Below are 9,203 nucleotides of genomic sequence, written 5' to 3'. Positions count from 1 at the left end.
TAAAAAGTCACCAAATTTGGGATTTGAGGGACAAAAATCTATTTCATTTGTCTGACTTCTTTAGGGCAATGCCCACCTCTTGAAAGGAGTCTGGAAACCAAAACATCTCAATAAGCATCAATGAACACAGTCCATTGGTGGACGATGTTAGGGTAGATTTCTACATGATTTAAGGATAGTTTTCCTTGACTTTGATGTTTTACGAACAAAAAGTGATTCCACACATCCCAACAGTAGTTTTCTAATTATAGCACTGTAGATTTATAGCCAGGACTTTAGAAAGCCATCTTGTCCTGTCTCCTCATTTATAAAAAAGAAGAAACTGATATCTTAGATAACTTAAATGATTCAAACAGAAGGTAGCAGATCTTGGATCTCAATCTTGTTCCTCTGACTTCAAGCCCATTGTTCTTTCCACTGTATCATATTGCTTTTAATTATGGTATCTAAAAACACTCCTTTTTGCTATACTTTCTTTATAATCCCCCACTTTCCTATAATATAATGAACACTATGCAAATATTCATGATGGAAGCTTCCTGTTTGTTTTGCTTTCTTTTGTTTTGTTTGACTTTCTGATTCCTTTTTTCTGCTTTTTTCTTCAACTACAACCATATCATTTTCATATGCCCTCTGGACTGAATTTCCAGATACTAGGAGCTCTGCTTTACTTTGCCTACTCAGCTTTGGAAGTCCTGGGATCCAATGTTCTGAGAATTAATGTCTTGACCAGTGAATGTATAAGAGCACATCCATATGGCTCATAATTTTCTAGCCAGCCCCAGCCATGCTTCATGTTATATACCAACCATCTTCTTGCCATCATAGTGTCCCCTTTTCTCCCAATGTTTTCCAGCTCAAGAACTTCAACTATTGCTGCTAGAAAAGGTCCATCCACTATGGCTCTATTCAACATCCCAATGAATTTCTAAACAAAAAGAAAAAGGAAACAAACACAAAAACACTACTATTAACAAAAACCCTCCCTTGCCACCATTACCTCATGTGTGTTGTTTCCTTCTACTAGAACCTAAACTGTTTGAGGACAGGGGGATTTAGCATAATTCTTAGCACATATTAAATGTTTAATAAATGCTTTTTAATTCATTTATACATTTATTTAAAAGAGAATGGTAGGGATCAAGAGATGAAAGATGGAATTAAGACCAAAGATATTATGTTACTTTTCAGGGCAATCTACAAAAGAAAAATGCTCAGTGTCTCAATGTTCAATACAATTTTCTCCTAATCTGACAAACCTACGGTAATTTGATTCAGGTTGATTAAAACGGAAAAAATGTCAAAGGTATTCACCAGCTGGGCAACATGAAAAGCTTCATGGAGGAGCATACATAAAGATAACGAAAGAGCCATTAGATCTGATAACCTTTAGCCTAATAGTAGCCTGTGGTAATTGTTCTCTAGAATATGGATTATCCTATTCGGATGATATAGCAAATATACTTAGTGCAAAATGATAGTTGAAACAAGTATTTCAGTCTAACATTCTCATCTACACAGACTGTTTAACAAAGATAAATTTCATAGGATTTAATTCAGCTTTGCAAAGAAATACAAAATCACTATTCTGTGATTCTACTTTCAGCAAAACAGAACCAAAACCTTGCACAAGAGGTAAGTGGGTAAAAAAATAAATCATCTTCCTTGACTAGCAGCCAACATCTCTGGTTAGTCACCCTGAGGGAAAAACAAGACTATTGTTTAGGCAGCTTGCTTAATGGATCACATTATAAATTGTCCAACCCAGAAAAAAAATAATTAATCTGAGCAGGAATTAAATAAGTAGGAACAAGGGTATGCTGGAGCTTGTTGTTGTTGTTCAGTTATTTCAGTAATGTATGACTTGATGTGACCCCATTTGGGTCTTTCTTGGTAATTGGAATGGCTTGACATTTCCTTCTCTAGCTCATTTTATAGATGAGAAAACGGAGGCAGAAAGGGTTAAGTGACTTATCCAGGCTCGCACAGCTGGTAAGTGTTTGAGGCCAGATTTGAACTCAGGAAGATGAGTCTTTCTGACTAGGCATAGCATTCTATCTCTTGTACCCCCAAGCTGTACCTTTGCTGGAGCTAGTTCAAACTTAACTGATGAGACAATAGTTAAATTTTCAGTGTGAGAAGTTACACCTCAGAAATGAGCTAACACTACAAATCACGAATTGACATTGTTTTGTTGATTGTCTAGACTTAAGAAAACTATGGATAAAATGTTAAAATTCCAATTAAATTTAAAGTGTGTTGGATGTACATTTCCCCCCAAAGAACTGTGTTAAGTATTTACCAGTATCCCCAGTGAGTACAAGTCATTGGAATACCCCAGGTTGTGGTCATCTGGATATTAGTTACAACTCTGCTAATTAGCCACATAAATTTGTGAAAACCACTCACTCAGCCAATAAGCATTATGTCTTCTGTGTTCAGTAGAAGTCAATATGTCTTATCTATTTACAGAGTTGAGTTATGGCGAGAAAAAAGAGGGATAATGTATGGAAAAGTTCTGGGAAAAGTCAAAAGGATTCTACAAATGAGACAATAAGGTTATAAAAGAAAAAGGATATATTTGGCATACAGATATCCTGCAGTCAATATATGCTCCATCTATGAACCAAGTGATAGTGACTTGGTGGGTGGGTGGGGCGATAATCTTGAAAAATCTTATCTTAATCATAGTAGAAATATAGACTAGATCTGTTTTTTCCATTCATATTGGGAACTCAACAATGAGAGAATTTCCTCTACCAATGCATACTGGTACTTTCTCTGCAACTAATCATCTTAGAGGCTTGCCGAAGGCACTGAGAAATTAGGTGACTTGCTCAGAGTGACAGTCATTATATTAACTCATGGCTCAAATCCATCTAATTCCATCATTTTGAAGATGAAGAAACTGAGGTCTAAAGGGGCTAAATGATCTGCTCAGGGTCACTAAGAAGCTAGGAATTCTGAGAGATGGAACTTGGACTCAGATCTTCCTGGCTACAGGAATATATCTGTCCATTGTCATGCTTCGTTTAAAGCAAGTCACAGCACTGCTATTCTGCATTCTACATTGCTCATATTTTTTAACTTCTCCAGTTCATTTCAATTTTGGCAAAAGCAAATTGTATCCTGGTGATCTTATTTGGAATAGCCTTTTTGGGGGAAGGAGAACTCTGGTTTCACCTAAGTCTGTAGGCAGCAATGAAATGTCTATTACTGTGTGCACTGGGAAATTTGAAAATACCAGAAATAAAAAAAGAAAGAATTCTTTAGTTCAAAGTAACAACATTCCCCAATTATATATGAAGGAGAAAAAATTACAATCAGCCAAGAACAAAAACATTTATAACTGGCAAGATTCAAGGGAGAAAGAAACACACTTTGCAGTAGCTTTCAGGCCCAAGTGATGATTTTGATGCTGTCAGCATCTCCAGAGCACAACAGCACATTTATTACAAAAGTTCTTTGGAACACAGTGACGTCAAGACTTTCTGAAGATTGGCCAGAGTCACAGAATGTAACAAGTACTAGCCAAAAATTTAGGTTTCAGCTAATGGCTGAATGTCACAGTGATAGCCCGTAGCAAATCTTCAGATAATGCTAGAATTTTAGATGAAGATTTAACAGTAAACCCATTGTAGATACCCTTCACAAAACAATACATAAACTATATATTATATATGATGCTTTGTACTAATAATATGGCATAATATATATATATATATGTATATATATATATGTATATATATATAACTCCCCTAGCCTAGTCAAACCACACCTGGCCCATTAGTATCATTAGTATTCTATAATATTTTAGAAGAGTTCACATTTAAACAATAACTATGATAACTAGAGGAGAGAAAAACTGTATATATATGTTATATGTATATGTATAATTAAATATTTTTCTTACTAATTTTCAACAATAAATCTTTCTGTAAAATAAGTAACTTTGTAATGAGAATTTCCCTTTCTAACATTTCTGTACATAGGTTTTCTTTAAGCAGGAAATAATCATAGAACTCTGTCCCATGTTAAATGAACCCAATGATGTAGTAAGAGCACAGGATTTAGGGTCAAAAGACTCAGGTTAAAATCCTAGCTTTATTACTTCCTGCCTATATGTCCCCTTATTTATTCTTCTTATCCTGAATTCTAATGAATTATCTAATTTGGAATTATTGCTATAAACTTCAACTGCCTTAGATTTACCTTGTGAATTGTGGTTTGAATATGGAACCTTTGAAAAACTCTTGACCTCTTTTGTCTCACATAAATATTAGTAATTATTATTGTTGTTCTTTAATGTTAATATTTCAGACAACTGCATGTATATCTGTATAATTAAGTATTTTTCTTTTTCTTTTTTTTTTAAACCCTTGTACTTCAGTGTATTGTCTCATAGGTGGAAGATTGGTAAGGGTGGGCAATGGGGGTCAAGTGACTTGCCCAGGGTCACACAGCTGGGAAGTGGCTGAGGCTGGGTTTGAACCTAGGACCTCCTGTCTCTAGGCCTGACTCTCACTCCACTGAGCTACCCAGCTGCCCCCTAAATATTTTTCTTACTAATTTTCAACTGTCATCAGTTAGCATTTAATTTTAATTTAACCCTGTTTCTTTTCTCATCTTTCACAGAGCTAAGTCATTTTGAAACTCTTTTCGGCTGTTTTTGGACTGTAATAATGGCCCCATGCAAAATATGGCAGTATGCTTTTCCATATTACAGGACCAACAAGGATAGAAAAAAGCAACTGGTTGATAGAAAATTTATCTATTTTATCGAGAGAGAGAGAGAGAGAGAGAGAGAGAGAGAGAGAGAGAGAGAGAGTTAGTTTCCCCTCAGGTAACTTCTATTTGGTCTTCTCTTACACACAGGAATAGATAAATATTGATCTGCTAATCTTTTATATTAAAGGTACAATAATCCTTTCCACAGATCTTGATATTTTAAAATGCATCTAGACATAACATTCTGATGTTTTGAAACATAATCATAAAATGATTTCCTTTAGATTCCCCAGATCTAGTAGCCAAAGTGTTTTATCTAGCTCTCTTAGCATTAAAAAAAATAGCTAAAAATCCTTTCCTTAATTATGAATCTGTGCCTCTAAAGGTGGAAGAAACAAGATGGATAGTATTCTGGATCTAATTTTTACTAAAGTTCATAAAATTCAGATAATGTTGAAATTGTGGGAACCTTGAGAAGAAATGACCACCCTGAGGTGAAGTATATTCCTATATAGAGTTCTGATTTGATGAGAGTATGTTTAAATTAATTCAGCCCATAGGACCATTTGATTTAGAATTGGAAGGCAATTCATAAGCTTCTTTCAAGTATGGATCATTTCATTTGTTATATTTTTATGCACAATGCCTAGCATGGTACCTGGCATATAGTAAGTTCTTAAAAATTCTTATTTGATCTACATAATTCAGTCTGATTTTCTTATTTATGGGTAAGTAAGCTAAAGGTCAGAAAGGTTGTGACTTGACTATGATCACATAGGTAGTATCTAGCCATCTAAGTAAAAGGATAAATATTTACAAAATATTACAAAATACAAAATATTACAACATATTTACAAAAATATAAATTGCCCAGATTAACAAAAGAGGAAGTAGAATACTTAAATAATCCCATCAGAAATCAAACAAACCATCAATGAACTGCCTAAGACAAAATCCCCATGGCCTGATGGATTCACATGTGAATTCCATCAAACATTTATTTATTTATTCATTCATTCATTCATTTATTTGTTTATTTTTAAGGCCCTTACCCTCTGTCTTGGAGTTAATACTGTGTATTGGCTCCAAGGCAGAAGAGTGGTAAGGGCTAAGCAATGGGGTCAAGTGACTTGCCCAGGGTCACACAACTAGGAAGGCCAGATTTGAACCTAGGACCTCCCATCTCTAGGCGTGGTTCTCAATCCATTGAGCCACCCAGCTGCCCCCTCTATCAAACATTTAAAGAATAATCAATGCCAATACTATATAAATTATTTGAGAAAATAGGCAGAGAAAGAGTACTACCAAATTATTTTTATGACACAAATATAGTATTGTTACCTAAAATAGGAAGGGCAAAAATAGAGAAAGAAAATTGTAGGTCAATTTCATTAATGAATATAGTTGTGAACATTTAAAATAGAATACTAACAAGGAGATTATAGCAATATATCACAAGGATCATTCACTATGACAGATGGGATTTATACCAGGAATGCAAGCCTGTTTTAACATTAGGAAAACCATCCACATAATTGACCATATAAATAACCAAACTAATAGAAATCAAATGATTATCTCAATTATTGCAAAAAAAAGCCTTCAACAAAATACAACACCAATTCCTCTTAAAAATACTAGAAAGCATGGGAATAAATGGATCATTCCTTAAAATGACAAATAGTATCTACATAAAGCCATCAGCAAGTATCATCTACAATGGGGATAAATTAGAAGCCTTCTCAGTAAGAGCAAGAATGAAGCAAGGATGCCCATTATCACCCCTATTATTTAATATTGTATTAGCTTTAATGGAAAGAAAAGAAAAAGAAATTGAGGGAATTAAAGTAGGCAATGAGAAAACTAAATTATCATTCTTTGCAAATGATATTTTGGTATACTTAGGGAATCTCTGAAAATAAATTTAAAAACTAGTTGAAATATTTGATAACTTTAGTTAAGTTGCAGAATACAAAATAAATCCACATAAATCATTAGCATTTCTATGTAATGCCAACAAAGTTCAGCAGCAAGAGATAGAAAGAAAAATTCCATTTAAAATAACTCTAGACATAAAATACCTGGGAATCTACTTGTCAAAACAAACCTGGGAATTATATGAACAAAATTACAACACAACTTTCACACAAATAAAGTCACATAAACAATTGGAAAAATATTAATTTCTAATGGGTAGACAGAGGTAAATAATAAAAATGACAATTCTAACTAAATTGATTTACCTATTCAGTATCATACTAACCTAACTACCAAAAAAACCCCTATTTTATTGAACTAGAAAAAATAAAATCCATCTGGAGGAACAAAAGATGAAGAATATCAAGAGAGCTAGAGAAAAAATGTGAAGGAAGGTGGCCTAGCAGTACCAGTTCTCAAACTGCACTATAAACTGTACTATCATCAAAACAGTGTGGTACTGGCTAAGAAATAGAATAGCAGAAGATTAGAATAATGACCTTAGCAACCTAGTATTTCATAAACCCATAGACTCTAGCTTTTGGAATAAGAACTCAATGTTTAGCAAAGACTATTGGGAAAATTGGAAAATAGTATGGCAGAAGCTATGTATTGACCAATATCTGACACCCTATACCAAGATAAGATCAAAATGGATATATGGTTTATATATAAAGAGTGATACCATAACTAATTTAGGGGAATGTAGAATAGTTTACCTGGCAGATCTTTGGAGAAGGGAAGAATTTATGACCAAACAAGAGATAGAGAGCATTCTAAGATGTAAAATGAAAAACTTTTGTTATATTAAATTTAAAAGCTTTTGTACAACAGAATAAATGTAACCAAGATTAGAAGGGAAATGACAAATTGGGGAAAATTTTATAACAAATATCTTTGATTATAGGGGGCCATGCCTCTATATGATTTTTTGGGGTCCTGAGCGGCGTGGTGGCATAGGATGGTTAAGGCAGGAGAAAGAAAATGAGAACAACTAGACTAGTGGTTAGCCCATGCTGTTCCGAATTCTGCGGGCATAGAAGTTTATTATATATCTTTCTCAAGTAAAAAAAGTCACAGTTGATAAGGGGCAATAAATCACGTATAATCCATTGAAGTCTAAAGAATACAGATGCAAAAACAAATGGTCAAATTCCAAACCCCAATTCAGAGGGGATAATTCCAGGAGAGGAAATATCCCAGGGAGATGCTCACCAGTCAAATCCTAAAGGAGCCAGTTCTAATCTGAATATGCACTCTTATCTAATTAACATTTGTTAGGAAAGGAATCATTAACTCAGTAGATGCTGGTCTGCCACTTCAAAGGTCTCCAATAAGAATTCTAAGAAAGGTGGGGATCAAAGACTGAGTCAAAAGAGGAGCCTCAGATTTTTATCTTAGATGGCCCATTCAGTCTGCATCCTGACATGCAGTGCAGAAAAATCATACACACAGTTTTACTTGCCGATGATTTTGTAATGGGATCCAGATAAAATATCTGTTACAGACTCTGTTTCTCTAAATGACTCCTAATAGCCTTCTTGGAGGGATCAAGTTGATTTTGGATTAACCTACCTGCTGGTACCAGAGCCTTTTTGGGGGCTCAGGTGACCAGGACCAAACACAAAGACTGCCTCAGCCTGGATTGGTCACATAGGGAATCCAGATAACAGGCCCTAAATTTGATCCTATTTCTCCAAAGGTTTTAATACATAGAACGGCTTCCCACATTTGATAAAAGTCTAATTTCTCAATTAAAAAAAGTTTTTTATAATCCTTAAATTTTGTCTTGAAATCAATTCAGTGTATTGGTTCCAAGGCAGAAGAATGGTAAGGACTAGGCAGTGGAGGTCAAGTGACTTGCCTAGGGTCACACAACTGGGAAGTGTCTAAGGTCAGATTTGAACCTAGGACCTCCCATATCTAGGCCTGGTTCTCAATCCACTGAGCCACCCAATTGTCCCCTAATTTCTCAAATATATAATGAACTAAGCCAAGTTTACAAGAATATGTCATCTCCAAGTGACAAATTGTCAAAGGATTCAAACAAACAGTTTTCAGATGGAGAAATCAAAGCCATCAATAGTCCTATGCAAAAATGTTCTGAATTACTATTGATTAGAGAAATGAAAATGAAAACAACTAAGGTACCACCTTACACCTATCATATTGGCCAATATGACAGTTAAGGAAAGTCATAAATGTTGGTGGGGATGTAACAAATTTGGGACACTAATGCATTGTTGATGGAGTTGTGAACAACCATTCTGGAGGGAAAATTGCAACTTTGCCCAAAGGGCTATAAAACTATGCATATCCTTTGATCCAGTAATACTACTACTAGGTCTGTATACAAAAGAGATAATAAAAAAAAGGGAAAGGTCCTATTTGTACAAGAATATGTACAGCAGTTCTTTTTCTGGTACAAAGAACTGGAAATTGAGGGGATGTCCTCAGTTGGAGAATGGCTGAACAAATTGTGATACATGTTGGTGATG

This window comes from Gracilinanus agilis, chromosome 4 (genome assembly GCF_016433145.1).
Source record: "Gracilinanus agilis isolate LMUSP501 chromosome 4, AgileGrace, whole genome shotgun sequence".
Lineage (NCBI taxonomy): Eukaryota > Metazoa > Chordata > Mammalia > Didelphimorphia > Didelphidae > Gracilinanus > Gracilinanus agilis.
The sequence above is the reverse complement of the archived record's forward strand: the minus strand, read 5'-3'. Positions refer to the sequence as shown.